A 14951-nucleotide genomic window follows, 5' to 3' on the forward strand; every position below is an offset into this window, starting at 1 on the left:
ATTTAGGAGACGGTAAGGGCTTCCGCGCTAACCCAGCAATAACTGGGCACTGGCTAAACCCCCGGCGGTTAAAAAAAAATTCCCGACACACCCTGGGGGCTTGGAGTGCGACAAATCAACGGTGGCTCTACCACCACTTTGTAAAAGGGCCCCTTATTGCGTTAATACCACGGTTAACGTGTTAACAGTTGCCTCACCTCTGTCTCTCTTCCCCACCCCCAATAAGCGCTCATGCTTCGTGTCTCCCTTTCCCCCCTTGTTTACACACATGGTTGCCAGGCTGCTGCTGCTTCTCCTGACCTGTACTGGTGACGGGAAGCAACAGCTTTTACAAAGCTGCGGCAAATGGGGGTCTTTGCTGGCGTCGACAAGTCTTTGACGTGCCCCGAGGCCCCCTTTTACCACAGAGGTAAAAAGGAAGTCTTTCTTTAAAGACATGACCTTGCGGCCAGTGAAGCAGTTGCCGCGTGGCCATTTCAGGGAGGAGCAGTAAGGGCTCCTACGCTAAACCGGCAGCACTGCCCGATTACCACTGGGTACACACAGCGCTACAAAAATTGAAGTATTTTTGCAGCGCCGGAAATGGTGCGTGCTTGGGGAGGAAACTACAGCTGGGCTGCTGCAGTAGCCCAGCAGTACTTCCCTTTTAGCCGGCGGTAAAGGCAGGCAGAAGCATGGGCATTGTCCTGTGTGTTCTGCCTCTGGGTCCAGTGGTCCCCTTTCAAATGTGTAATTTTTTATTTGAATGTGAAATGTTTTATTTGCTTTGTTTTTTTTTGTTGTTGTTTTTTTTTTAGTGATAAAGCTCCTTTTGCTACTTCTGTTAAGTGGATCTCCTGACCTCTCCTGACTTCTCCTGACCTCCCTACCAGTGGTGTTTCAGGATGTTGTCTGCTTTTATAAATGTTGTGCAGATGTGTCAGTACTGGTCCATTTTGCCTTTTTTCTAGTATGAGAGTATCCTATTTCTTATTTAACTCTTTGTCCTCAATGTTGTGGACTTTTTATTTTGTATACATTAAATTTTCTTTTTGTCTGTCTTTATACATTTATATTTACTTGTATTAAACTGCTCTTATTTCTTAAGCAAGTGAATACTTGTACATTTGTGTTTAATAATTGCATAAATGAATATAAAAATAACAAAACAAAGAAATGTCTGTGTGTATAGGGGTCAAATTTAGGGGGGGGGGGGGCACAGAAAAATAAAAAGATATAGTGGTTTGAAAATGGGCCATTTTGGAGCAAAGGTCCCAGAGAAATGGTCCAGTGTATTTCTATAGAAGCAGCAGCTCCATCTTCTGTAGCGTAGAAACTCCGATACAGTGAAACACAGCTGTTTGGATAACGCTCCTTTCAAACTTTCTCTCCCTTCTTTCCTCTCTGGTCACAGATACACACACTGGGTAATTTTATAACTAATCTAGCTGAAAGGCCTACGAACTTGGCCTGGGCTACAAGCCTAACAAAAATTTCACTGCTCTTTCCAGAGTGTGAGGCGCTGCCTGAAGGTTGCTGTTGGCCCAGTAAGATGAGGCGAGGAAGAGTAGGCGGTAGAGGACTGATGAGAGGGGTGTGATGGGTAGCAGCAGGAGCTGGTGTATGGTTATGCAAAGGGGATGGAGATCCAGAGAAAGTGGAGGGAGAAGAGTTGCTATTGAGCCTTGTGGATAGCTTGGAGCAATGGTGTAACTTCCAGGCCTCCCCATTCCAGCCTCAGTCCCCCCCACAACCCTGGTGGCTAGTCAAGTTCCTGTGTTTTAGGTACTACTGGATGCCCTCCCACTCCCTGCACCGCTTTCCCGCCCTCTGCACTGCTGACTTTCAATTTTACGGGCCACTGGCAGAGGCCATGAGGTAAACACACTGCCTTTGGCGGCCCCGGAAGCTTTCCCTGTGCTACAATATCCTGTCCTATTTTTCTATCTCGCTGTATTTTCAAATGTAAGCAACATTGAACCTGAGCTTGCTTGGGATCATGTGGGATATAAATAGTAAAAAAAAAAAAAAATCCCTTATCCGCCACCTTTTAAGACACTGCCTATCCAGCTGGATGGGAATGGCATAAGGGCTCTAGTATTACCATATTGAAAATGCGGCCATACCATGCTTCTGTGGTTATGGTTCACTAATAAGTTGGCTGGAGTCACTGAGGCTCATTTTCAAAGCGCTTACATTTCCATAGGTTATGATCAGGATTATTTTCGAAAGAGAAGGACACCCATCTTTCGACACAAATCGCAAGATGGGCGTCCTTCTCACATGGTAGCCCAAATCAGCATAATCTAAAGCCGATTTTGGGCGTCCTCAACTGCTTTCCATCACGGAGATGACCAAAGTTCACGGGGGCGTGTTGGAAGCATAGCGAAGGTGGAACTGGGGACGTGCTTAACACATGGGCGTCTTCAGCCAATAATGGAAAAAAGAAGGGCGTCCCTGACAAACACTTGGACGACTTTACTTGGTCCTTTTTTTTTTTTACGACCAAGCCAAAAAAATGTGCCCTAAATGACCAGATGACCACCGGAGGGAATCGAGGATGACCTCCCCTTATTCCTCCAGTGGTCACTAACCCCCCTCCCACCCTAAAAAAAATGTTTAAATATTTTTTCCAGCCTCTATGCCAGTCTCAAATATCATACCCAGCTCCATGACAGCAGTATGCAGGTCCCTGGAGCAGTTTAGTGGGTGCAGTGCACTTCAGGCAGGCGGACCCAGGCCCATCTCCCCCTACCTGTTACACTTGTGGTGGTAAATGTGAGCCCTCCAAAACCCACCGGAAACCCACTGTACCCACATCTAGGTGCCCCCTTCATCCCTAAGGGCTATGGTAGTGGTGTACAGTTGTGGGGAGTGGGTTTTGGGGGGCTCAGCACACAAGGTAAGGGAGCTATGCACCTGGGAGCTTTTTCTGAAGTCCACTGCAGTGCCCCCTATGGTGCCTGGTTGGTGTGCTGGCATGTGAGGGGGACCAGTGTACTACGAATGCTGGCTCCTCCCACAACCAAATGGCTTGGATTTGATCGTTTCTGAGATGGGCGTCCTCGGTTTCCATTATCGCCGAAAATCGGGGACGACCATTTCTAAGGTTGACCTAAATGTTGAGATTTGGGCGTCCCCGACCGTATTATCAAAACAAAAGATGGACGCCCATCTTGTTTCGATAATACGAATTTCCCCGCCCCTTTGCGGGGATGTCCTGCGAGGACGTCCTCAGGATAACTTGGGCGCCCCTTCGATTATTCCCCTCCACATAACTTTGTAAGTCTAAGTCCTTTGACAATACATCTCCTTGTTGTCCCACAAGTTTTAACTTTTCATGGGTATCCAGATAATTTCTTTTTGGGTTTTATGTTGGGGTAGAAAGTTATCTAGTATTTTGCTCCCTACGGTAGATGATTCCTTTTTGTTTTTATTTCTCCTGTGCTGTACTTCTTACAGAGAATGTGATTTCTCAGTGTTTCCTTTTCTAATTTTGATCCTTTATTCTGTAATTGGTGAGGATTGGTCTGTGTTCTGTGGGTGACCAAGGTGAGAGATTCTGCTGGCATGTAATTTGTGAGTGTATCCATAGGAGTCTGACTTATCTAGCTTTTCCAGTAGGAAGTATATTGCAGTTCTGTACATTCACTGCTGCCTTTTTAAAGGTACAGTTAACTGATATTTGTGTGATCAGAATTGGTTCTGTTGAGCTTGCCACATAGGCTCTGAGCAGTTTCTTGCAGGATTTAGTGTTCCTTCACACAGTAGTTTGGCAGACAGTCTTTTGTCTGTTCTTTCGTAAGAAGGGGAACACTATCAGGACCTCCAGCGACTTGAACTGGTTAATGTCGGCTTCAGAAAGGAGAGAAAGCAGTAGAACCAGAGGAAGAGACAAGAAGACTTATTTTATTAGTACAGCTTAATAAAGCATTGTATATTTCTTATAAAGTAAAGCTGAGGGATATGTGCCACTGCAGTAATTATTTTCCAGGATACTGTGATGTGTGTTGAGCAGTTGACCAGACTCAAGTCTATCATAATTGTAAAGTTTAAGTTATGGGATAACGCAACTTCATTTAAAAATGTCAGTGTTTCCAAAAATGTGCATGTTGTTTATGTTGATGCAGGACAGACTTTTTACTTAGAAATCAGTTATCAAGCGCACTCTAAGGCATTATTTAGGAGTATACCAAGCACTACTCATGTCTATATGCCTAGTGCCCCTCCCATGTTAACTGTAGGCCTCCCCCACCCCAAATGTCAGGTCAGGCTACACACCTGGCTTGGAAGAAGGCATAAGAGAATAGACAGTTTCTGGGAAGTGATCAGTGTGCAATAGGAGAGACAGGAGCAAAAAGTGGCCACGAGGAGCTGGGAGGTGGTAAGCAGGAGAGAAATTGGGAAAAGTCCATAGGGGAGATGGGAGCAGTGAAGAGGGCCCATGAGTAGAAGCCTTGGTAATATCTCCCAAATTCTATATACTGCGACTTAAGATGCATGCGCAAATCTGATCATTTTCTGTTTTGTGTGCAGCTTAATTGGCTTAAGCTAATCAGTGCCAGTTAACAAGCAATTATTGCCACTAATTGACTAATTATACACACAACTTTCTAAGCATATTCTATATAAAGTGATATGTGTACATTTTAAGGCATAGATCTAAAAAGGGAGCATGGCCATGGGCAGATTGTTCCTAGAATGTATGCGCAATGCTATAGAATAACGTGACATATTAGATGACGGCAGAGAGAGACCTGCATGGTCCATCCAGTCTGCCCAACAAGATAAACTCATATGTGCCTCTTTTTGTGTATACCTGACCTTGATTTGTATCTGCCATTTTCAGGGCACAGACCGTAGAAGTCTGCCCTGCCTCCCACCACCTGCTCTGCCATCCAATCTCCGCTAAGCTTCTAAGGATCTATTCCTTCTGAACAGGATTCCTTTATGTTTATCCCACGCATTTTTGAATTCTGTTACCGTTTTCATTTCCACCACCTCCCATGGGAGGGCATTCCAAGTATCCACAACTCTCTCCATGAAAAAATACTTCTTGACATTGTTCTTGAGTCTGCCCCCCCCCCCCCCCCCCCCCCCCCCCCCCCCCCCCCCTTCAGTCTCATTTCATGTCCTCTAGTTCTACCACCTTCCCATCTACGGAAAAGGTTCGTTTGCGGATTAATACCTTTCAAATATTTGAATGTCTGTATCATATCACCCCTGTTTCTCCTTTCCTCCAGGGTATATGTGTTCAGGTCAGCAAGTCTCTCCTCATACGTCTTGTAACGCAAATCCCATACCATTCTTGTAGCTTTTCTTTGCACCGCTTCAATTCTTTTTACATCCTTAGCAAGATATGGCCTCCAAAACTGAACACAATACTCCAGGTGGGGCCTCACCAACGACTTATACAGGGGCATTAAAACCTCTTTTCTTCTGCTGGTCACACCTCTCTCTATACAGCCTAGCAACCTTCTAGCTACGGCCTCCGCCTTGTCACACTGCTTCGTCACCTTCAGATCCTCAGATACTATCACCCCAAGATCCCTCTCCCTGTCCATACATATCAGACTCTCACCGCCTAACATATACGTCTCCCATGGATTTCTACTCCCTAAGTGCATCACTTTGCATTTCTTCGCATTGAATTTTAATTGCGAAACTTTAGACCATTCTTCTAGCTTCTGCAGATCCTTTTTCATGTTTTCCACTCCCTCCCGGGTGTCCACTCTGTTACAAATCTTATCCGCAAAAAGGCAAACTTTACCTTCTAACCCTTCGGCAATGTCACTTACAAATATATTGAACAGAATCGGCCCCAGCACCGATCCCTGAGGCATCCACTACTTACTTTTCCCTCATCCGAGCGAATTCCATTAACCACCACCCTCTGGCGTCTGTCTGTCAACCAGTTCCTAATCCAGTTCACCACGTCGGGTCCTATCTTCAGTCTGTCAAGTTTATTTAAGAGCCTCCTGTGGGGAACCGTGTCAAAAGCTTTGCTGAAATCTAAGTAGATTACGTCTGTAGCAAGTCCATGATTCAATTCTGTGGTCACCCAGTCAAAGAATTCAATGAGATTCGTTTGGCATGATTTATCTTTGGTAAAACCATGTTGTCTCTGATCTTGCAACTTATTGGCTTCCAGGAAATTCACTATCCTTCAGCATCGCTTTCATTACTTTTCCAATAACCGAAGTGAGGCTTACCGGCCTGTAGTTTCCAGCTTCTTCCCTATCACCACTTTTGTGAAGAGGGACCACATCCGCCGTTCTCCAATCCCCTGGAACCTCTCCTGTCTCCAAGGATTTATTAAACAAATCTTTAAGAGGACCCGCCAGAACCTCTCTGAGCTCCCTCAATATCCTGGGGTGGATCCCGTCTGGTCCCATGGCTTTGTCCACCTTTAGATTTTCAAGTTGTTCATACACACTCTCTTCCGTGAATGGTGCTATATCCACTCCATCCACTCCATTCTCATTAGTACTTTTGCCAGTCAATCGCGGTCCTTGTCCAGGATTTTCTTCTGTGAAAACAAAACAAAAGTATCTATTTAGCAAATTTGCTTTTTCTTCATCATTATCTACATAGCGGTTCGCAGCATCTTTCAGTCTCACAATTCCCTTTTTAGTCTTCCTCCTTTCACTAATACAATGAAACCTCGGTTTTAGTTCACTTCGGATTTCGTCGGTTTCGGTTATCGTCAATTTTTTTCGCGAAAATTTCATCTCGGTTTTCGTCGATCACCTCGGATTTCGTCAGCGTGACCATGCAGCTAATCTTGCGTTCTCACGTGTCGTTCTTCTGGAGCATTGTTTCCAGTTGTGGGATCACACTGCTGCTGTTTTCGGACCCAAATTTCGTCGTTTTGCCACACTACTGCTGCTCCTGGTTGAGTGCCTGTATCAAAGTCCCTGCAGGTATTAGGACCCAAATTTTGTCGTTTTGCCACAATACTGCTGCTGCTGGTTGAGTGCCTGTATCAAAGTCCCTGTAGGTATTAGGACCCAAATTTCATCGTTTTGCCACACTACTACTACAGCTGGTTGAGTGCCTGTATCAAAGTCCTTGCATACACCAAGAACAGTCTTCAGAAAGGTAAATGCCATGATAAATGTTCATTTATTCTATACACTATTCTTTTTTTATTCATTTAAAAGAAAAATTGCTTGGTGCCTCGGTTTTCGTCGGTTTCGGTTTTTGTCAATAGTTTTCGGACGAATTATCAACGAAAACCCAGGTTTCACTGTATACCTGAAGAAATGTTTGTCACCCCTCCTTACATTTCTAGCCATTTGTTCTTCCGCTTGTGCTTTCGCCAGACTTATCTCTCTCTTGGCTTCTTTCAGTTTCATCCAGTATTCACAAGTTTTGCTCCTACAGAATTAATTTGCTCCATTACAGCACTGTGATGTTCCTGAAAATAGAACTGAGGCGGAAAAAAAGCAATGAAGGTGGAACAAAAAGATACGAAGGTACCCAAAGAGAAAAGACACCCCCAAATCACTAATGTTGAAACACATACCAGGAAATGTAGATGGAAAGCGATGACCACAAATGCTCGCAGTCTAAGCAATAAAGTTCATGACCTTCAAGCCCTGATATTGGAGGCAGACTTAGACGTTGTTGCAATCACAGAGACGTGGCTCAGTGCAAACATACCAGGCTATAATCTATGTAGGAAGGATAGAGATGGTCGTAAAGGTGGAGGAACGCTGTATGTGAGAAATGATATCGCAGCGACTGAAATGACAGGGACCTGGGGAAAGGAAGAAGCGATATGGATCACCTTAAAAAGAGATGGTAGAACCTCTGTCCACGTGGGTGTTGTCTACAGACCCCCGACACAATTGGAGGAACTAGATGAAGATCTGATCGCAGATATTCAAAAGTTGGGAAAGAAGAGAGAGGTGCTGTTGCTGGGAGATTTCAATCTGCTGGATGTAGATTGGAAGGTTCCATCTGCGGAATCGGAAAGAAGTAGAGAGATCGTGGATGCCTTTCAAAGTGCTCTGCTCAGACAAATGGGTAACTATGTTCTGGATTATTCTTCCCAGTGTGTATCACTTTGCATTTGTCCACATTAAATATCATCTGCCATTTGGATGCCCAGTCTTCCAGTTTCCTAAGGTCTTCCTGCAATTTTTCACAGTCCGCATGTGTTTTGACAGCTTTGAATAGTTTTGTGTCATCTGCAAATTTAATCACCTCACTTGTTTTTCCGATTTCCAGATCATTTATAAATATATTAAATAGCACCGGTTGTAGTACAGATCCTTGTAGCAATCCACTATTCACCCTCCTCCATTAAGAGAAATGGCCATTTAACCCTACCCTCTATTTTCTGTCCAATAACCAATTTCTAATCCACAGCAGGACATTGTCTCCTAGCCCATGATTATTTAATTTCTCAGGATTCTCTCATGCTGAACTTTGTCAAAAGCTTTCTGAAAATCAAGATACACTTCATCAACTGGCTTACCTTTAGCGACATATTTATTCACACCTTCAAAGAAATGAAGCAAATTGATGAGGCAAGACTTTCCCTTGGCTGAACCCATGCTCACTCTGTCCCATTAAACAATGCTTGTCTATGTGTTCTGTAATTTTATTCTTTTTAAATGTTTACACTGTTTTGCTCAGCACTGAAGACAGGCTTACCAGTCTGTAATTTTCCGATCATCCCTGGAACGCTTTTTAAAAAGTGGCGTTACGGTGGCCACCCTCCAATCTTAAGGTACTATGGATGATTTTAACAACAGGTTACAGATCACTAACAGCAAATCAGAAATTTCATGTTTTGAGTTCTTTCAGCATCCTGGGGTCTATGCCATCTAGTCCAGGTGACTTATCACTCTAACTTGTCAATTTGGCTAGGTACATCTTCCAGGCTCATCAAGATTTCTTTCAGTTCCTCTGCATCTTCACCCTTGAAAACCATTTCTGGTAATGGTAGATCTCTTACATCATCTGTAAAGACCAAACCAAATAATTCATTCAATCTGTACCCAATGGCCTTGTCTTCCCTGAGTGCCCCTTTTGCTTCTTCATGATCTAACGGTCCTACAGGTTCCCTCACAGGCTTTCTGCTTCTGATGGAGTTTTTGTCTCCGTGGCCAGTTTTCCTCCATATTCTCTTTTAGCCTTCTTTAGCAATGCTTTGCATGTATCTTGACAGTGCTTATATTGCGTTTTATTTTCTTCATTCCGATCCTTTTTCCAGTCTTGCTGTGGTGACAACTTCAGGACTCCTGCCTACAGGAGCTCCAGAAAAGTTTAAAAATGAATTTAGTATTTAATTTATTGACTAATTCTGAAGCAGTCAAGTGAGATACAAATTTAACAAAGTAATAAAATGTTTAGTTTATTTGAGATTATCAAAGGATCACAGCAGTGTACAATAAAAATAAATCATCAGTAAAAAGAAAGGAAAATGAACTCCACAAGTGACAGGAAAGAGAATCAATCATTGTACACACACAAAACAAAAGAATTACATAAACAAACAAATAACCTAACATAAAGGAGCTTTGGCAATCTGGAATTTGGCCCTTGAATGCAATATGGGAAAAATGAGTATTTAAACATGCTTTAAATTTACTCCTACTTTCTTCAGCATGAAGGCTGAGAGGGAGTTGATTCTGTAGGCAAGGGGCAAGATTAAAAAAAAAAGGCAGAATCCTGTTTAGAGACACAGTGAGTCTTGGAGGGATGAGGAATAACCATTCGAAAATCAGCAAAAGAACGAAGAGATCTATTAGATACATAAAGGGAAGCCAAGACTAAAAGATAAACAGGGACATGTTCATAATAGGCTTTATGGGCACGAAGTAAAATTTTAAAATCAATGGGTATGGAGGGTTGAAGGAAAAGTAATGCCTCCACTTCCATAATTCATCAACAGATGGCAGTACTGATACATCTGTTCTCTTGTTCTTTGAAATCTCTTCCTTTACCTCAGCAGGCGAGAAGTGAGTGTGTGAAGAGGCTGTTTAATTATTGCTTGTGAAATGTAAATATGCAGTGAGCACATATTGGTGTGATTTAAGAAACATGCCATGAGAGAATTTCTGACTGATGAAGGAGGCCCTCCAATTGAAATTCACTACCACATGTAGGTTGTTGATGGTGATGAACTGTGTATCATTGGGCCAAAAAAATGTAAATATTGTAGATCGGGAAGGGCTGATCGAAAATGAAGTGGACGACCCGTTACTGCCACGGACAAGTCTCACACAAGAAAGGACAATTGGAGGATCATTCAAAGGAAAATTGCTGACACACTTATAATTTCAGTTCTTGGATATCGAAAGGTTTGAGCAAAATGGGTTCCTTGCATGCTGCCTGTAGAAATGAAAGCTTCGACATTGAAGTTTATCAGCAATTGTGGTCCCAATAAGCGAATGAAGATGAGGAATTTTTTCACAAGTTTGTATATCGCAGATGAAACATGGGAGTATCCCTAACCACACTCTTTCCAGAGGACATCACAGGATGTGATACCCACCAGCGAGCTTTCACTGGAGTAGCTTCCACACTGGGGAATGCACTCCCTGAAAGGCTTTGCTTAACACAAGTACATAAGTATTGCCATACTGGGAAAGACCAAAGGTCCATCGAGCCCAGCATCCTGTTTCCAACAGTGGCCAATCCAGGTCACAAATACCCGGCAAGATCCCAAAAATGTACAAAACACTTTATACTGCTTATCCTAGAAATAGTGGATTTTCCCCGTCCATTTAATAACAGTCTGTGGACTTTTCTTTAGGAAGCCGTCCAAACCTTTTTTAAACTCTGCTAAGCTAACCGCCTTTACCACGTTCTCTGGCAACGAATTCCAGAGTTTAATCACACGTTGAGTGAAGAAAACGTTTCTCCGATTCGTTTTAAATTTACTACATTGTAGCTTTATCGCATGCCCCCTAGTCCTAGTATTTTTGGAAAGCGTGAACAGATGCTTCACATCTACCTGTTCAACTCCACTCATTATTTTATAAACCTGTATCATAGCTCATCTCAGCCGCCTTTTCTCTAAGCTGAAGAGCCTAAGCCGCTTTAGCCTTTCCTCATAGGGAAAGACTAGCTCTAATTCAGGAAACAGGTGAAAGCTTGCTTCTTTAATGGAAGAAGTAACTGTCTTTCTAGTCACACACACAAAGAGTAACACTGGCTGCATATAGCGTAGCACTATTTGTTTATCTATGCTTACTCTAGCACCTTTCTGACTTCATGTTCAGCTCTCTCTAACTTAGTTCCTTATTTTCTAACTCCACCTTATCATGTTCCGTCTTTGCTTACACCCTATGCTGTCTATTAAATTGTTTTATTGCAGATTGTGTTGACAGTTTAAGTAGCATATTATGCCATACCTTATACTGGCATTTGAAAAGTTTTCCTGCTGTAACTGTCTATTGCTTATGTTTGATTTGTTCTTGCTGTACATCATCTTGAGTGAATTCCTTCAAAAAAAGTGGTAAATAAATCCTACTCACTAACTAACTAACTAACTTATGAACCAGCACCAATCTGTGGAGCATCACCATGAAAGTGCACCTGCGACAAAAAAATAAAAAACGCAGCCTTTTACAGGAAAAATCATGAGAAAAGTCTTTTGGGACATGGATTTTCTTGAACCTGGTACAAGCATCAACTCAGAGCATCTTTAAGGGAATGATTGAAGATAGTTTGGAAGCCACAAGAAAGAAAAGCTTCTCTAGCTTTTCAAGTCCTTTCCCATATCCACACTGCCTGCTTCTCGAAGGCTACTTGCCTTGGGCTTGAAAAGGATGGGAAACACGCTGGGGTTTACTAAGCTGCTAGTGTGGCTGGCTGAGCACTAATGCCGACACAGCCCATTCACTTTGAATGGGCCGTGTTGGCAATGCTGCATGGAAGCCACTAGCGCGGCTTAGTACACAGGCCCTTAAATGATTATCTACCCAAAACAATAAAAAACAAAGAAACAAAAACTAAGGGAAACAAATTCAGCTGAAATGATTAAAAAAAATATTTTTCTTACAGGGCCTGGGTTTTGTTTTCCAAATATTTGGTTTACCTGGGAATAGAAAGGAGGATTCCATTTTGAAAACAGGCATATGACATTCATAAATTCAGTTTAGTTTTCCTGTTTCTGAAATCTACAGTACACATGTACAGTTTATTCAAAATTGTGTTTTATTCTAAATATTGCAAACTATTCTAACGTGGAACTTTAATATTTCTGTATAGCTTCATCATGTATTATAAAGCTAGGAACAAAATACTTTATCTCGCATTTGTTTTACAGATTTTCACTTGGAATATTCAGATTGCATTAATATAAGTCAATCTGTGGGAATGTTCTCTTTTAATTATAGTGTTTCATACCTGACTTGGCAAAGACCTTCTGCCCATCCTGTGCCTACAGGGGAAAAAGCTTTGAATCTTGTAGACTGTAATTTTGCCTCGCCATTCTTGTGCACAGATTTATTTTAAGCATAGTTGAAGCATAATTTGAGTACTCTGCTTTATACTTACAGTCTTTTTTTTAATTTATTTTTATTGAATTTTACAAAAATACTACAAACATTTTCAAAACAGAAAAACATATACAATATATAATAACCAAAGCAGAGTTTCTTTTTTTTTTGGTCCCTCAGGTTTTCATATCCACAATGAATATTCATGAATTAGATTTGTATGCAATTGAGGAAGTGCATACAAATCTCTTGTGCATATTCATTGTGGGTAACCTGAAAACCCAATGGGACTGGGTTGGGAAGGGCTGCTCTAGTGGTTGGTAACTGGTGTGACAGTATAAGGACAATTCTATACTTAGGTACCCCTGGCTATGCGCCCCTTGCACATGTAAATTCTGAAAACATTAGCACTTGCATGCACAGTGTTTGGAGCTGTGGTACACATATGGGTGGAGCATGGGCAGGGCTCCCAGTTCCAAATGTAGCTTACAGAATACTGTATACATGCCTTTTCCACAGTTGCGTGCTAGCAGTTACACCAGCTCAATGGCGACTTGATACATAACTGCCATTATAGAATTGGCACCCCTCACATGCCACCGGTATGCCTAACAGGAGGAGCCCAGTTATAGAATTGTCCCCCCTCCCCCATGTGTTTAAAGGTTGATCTTTACAGTGTTGTATCACAGCAGAGAGAGTCAGCTGTCTTCCCTAGAGCTCAGTGTTTAACACATGTTGGGCATTTGCTTAGATCATATGATCCTGGTCCTGGTCCATTAGAGCAAAAGCTCCCTGTGAGAGTTTTATAGATAGATCCTGCAGCATTAGGAAATTCTGTGGTGCAATTTTTGAGGCTGTGCTGATTCTGGAGAGACAAATAGGACTTGGGATGTTTCAAATTCTGCTTGTATCTGCCAGTGTGGAGCCTGTTCTAAACTACAGGGAGACATGGATGTTTATATGCATCATGAACATCCATTTTAGAAACATAAATGCCTTAATTATCAATAGGACAAAACAGGAACATTTAGTAGCACATAGCCATTCATGTTATGAAGTGGCAACATAAATTTCACTTATTTTAGAAACAAACATTTATTTCCTGAAACTGGCACAGAGGCAATTAGCCTTTGCCAGTTGCGTACTGGGGGATTAAGGTGGTGACCTCCCCTAATCCCTCCAGTGCAGCTCTGCTAAATAGGAGTACTTTTTTTTTTACATATCCCAGGTAGCAGGTCTAAATCTAGACATCCATCTTTTTGGACATAAATGCTCAATTTCTCTTCTGACATGGGTATAAATCTCTCGGGCCTGGCCTAGTCTCACCCACAACACATTCAGATCATGCCCCCTTGCCATATCGATATTCAGTTATAGCCTAGCTTTGTAAAATTAGAATTTAGACGATTATGCATTATGGACAGGACTAGAACTTCTAAAATAAGCACCATAGTACAACTGGATGAGCTCACACCTTTTTCCTTAGCTCACAGAGAGTTACATTCAGGTATACCAGGTATTTTCCTTGTCCCCAGAGGGCTTACAATCTAAAGGGCACTTTTACCGAAGCATAGCGTGTGCTAAGACATTAGTGCCCATTACATGTCCCTATTTTATACCTATAGGCCATACAGCACAAGCTGATATCCATTAACACATTGAAGGAGCTATCCTAGACGATCCCCTTGCCAGGGGATAGCAATGTTCATCAATGATGCTGCTCCTACAAGAAGGAAGGCCTGTTTCCCACCATTGGGCCATGCCAAAGGGCCCTTTATAGTGTCTACAGGAGGGGACCACACAAAGTAGGTGACTGCTCTAATTCTGAATAAGTTTGATGCTGGACCATGTTGATGAGGTATCAATTTGGGCTGGGTGAATTAGTTTTGGATTTTGTTTCTTTAACTGTAGTGGCAATAGCATTCATGGTTAATTAGGTTCTTCAACCAATATAAGCCTAGTTGACTGTCTCAGCTTACATATAATAGTCTGTGGCTTGTTCCAGCTCTGCTGGTGCTTATTTGACCATTTCATTGGTAATTGCTTGTCCTGAATGGAATAACTTATCTATTGTATATGAGTTGTGGAACGCTCTACCTACAGACCTGAAAGCTACCGACGGGATAACTAACTTCCGCAAATCTCTGAAGACACATCTCTTCCAAAAGGCCCACAAAGAAAACACATAGCCTACAAAACTACCTCAATAATCCACACAGCTACTACAGTTCACCTCTATACTACCTAACACCTCCCGTCTATCTTCCCTTACCTAACCTTCAAACATCAGTAATTGTACCTGTTATGATGAAATGATTCTGTAGATCTTCCCGTACCTAGTCTTCAAACATTAAGCACTGTACCTGTTATCTTGAATTGACAATGTCATAACCACACTCTGTAAGCCACATTGAGCCTGCAAATAGGTGGGATAATGTGGGATACAAATGCAATAAATAATAAATAAACTTATCTATTGTATATGAGTTGTTGCTCAAGGATAGGCTGGAC

General features: G+C 42.2%; 1 protein-coding gene across 4 annotated transcripts in view; it reads left to right on the forward strand.

Moving 5' to 3' along the window:
* OVOL2 (ovo like zinc finger 2) overlaps positions 1-14951 on the forward strand; it is a 65951-nt gene that overhangs the window by 38097 nt on the left and 12903 nt on the right. The window lies entirely within an intron of this gene.

This window comes from Microcaecilia unicolor, chromosome 3 (genome assembly GCF_901765095.1).
Source record: "Microcaecilia unicolor chromosome 3, aMicUni1.1, whole genome shotgun sequence".
Lineage (NCBI taxonomy): Eukaryota > Metazoa > Chordata > Amphibia > Gymnophiona > Siphonopidae > Microcaecilia > Microcaecilia unicolor.